Below are 1,106 nucleotides of genomic sequence, written 5' to 3' on the forward strand. Positions count from 1 at the left end.
AATTAAGGGGGAAAAGATTCCTCACCGATGTGCCCAGTCATTTGGGTTTTAGTTAATTCCAAATGTAGTCAAGTGGATAACCAGGACTAGCCACTCTGGTCCCTTCTGAGAGGAGGTAGAAATGAGCCCTTGGGCAGGTAGCCAGAGGTCTTTGCATCTGGATTGAGACACTGGAAAGGAAAGGGGTGACTCTGAAATGCCAGAAGCCTGGGGCCCAGAGCAGATGACAAATGGCCCCTGAGGGGACAGGGTTTCTAGAGCCACTAAGATAACGATTCACGTAGAGGCTGGATGGGCTTGCTGAGAGGGGTCGGGCTTAGTGGAGGGCACTTGCCTGGCATGGCAGAGTCCCTGTGCTCCATCTCCAGCAGGGGCAGAGAGATTTGCAAAGGGCCCGTCAGCCAGGGCCTCTTCCCACTGCTCTTCTGAGTTGTTTTTATTCCACAGCTACATCTTTCTCAACTTCCATTTTTATTCTCCTAGCGCATACGCTCAAGTGATTGCCCTCACTCGTTCTTCAGCCTGGGAACAGAGCGGGGCTGTTGAGGTGACTAGGTGGGCTGAAGAAACTACTCCGACAAAGAAGGCCACAGAAACCACGACTTTCCGAGTCCCCTGTGACTCAGTTCCAAACCCATCTCTGCCACTCACTTCCCTGTGTCTTTAGACAAGCCTCGGATGCCTCTCTCCGATGGGAATTACGACAGACAACATGCCGAGTGTCTTAGCAAAGATCTCATTTAGCTGCACGTGACAGAACCCAACTGAGAGAGAATGCTGGCGCATGGAACAGTCTCCAGGAGGGTGGAAGAGACCCTTGAGCCTCAGCAGCAACGGGACAAAGGACTCACAAGTTGTCCTGCTCTCCCCAGTTGGGGGTGGGGGGTGGGAACCTCCCACTCTACCCTGTTGTTTTGGGGAATGACCACACAACCACCTTCATCCAGTAGACACACGCTGACCCAACTCAACCCAAGGACCTAACGAGATCATGATGGCGTGGCTCAGCCTCCAGTCATCTTGACTTCTGCCAGGAGAAGGAAGTCACTTGGAAGTCACCAGTCCCAGAATGAGCTACGTGAAGTGAATCTTGACCCAACCACAGT

Source organism: Peromyscus leucopus, chromosome 14 (genome assembly GCF_004664715.2).
Source record: "Peromyscus leucopus breed LL Stock chromosome 14, UCI_PerLeu_2.1, whole genome shotgun sequence".
NCBI classification, from domain to species: Eukaryota; Metazoa; Chordata; class Mammalia; order Rodentia; family Cricetidae; genus Peromyscus; species Peromyscus leucopus.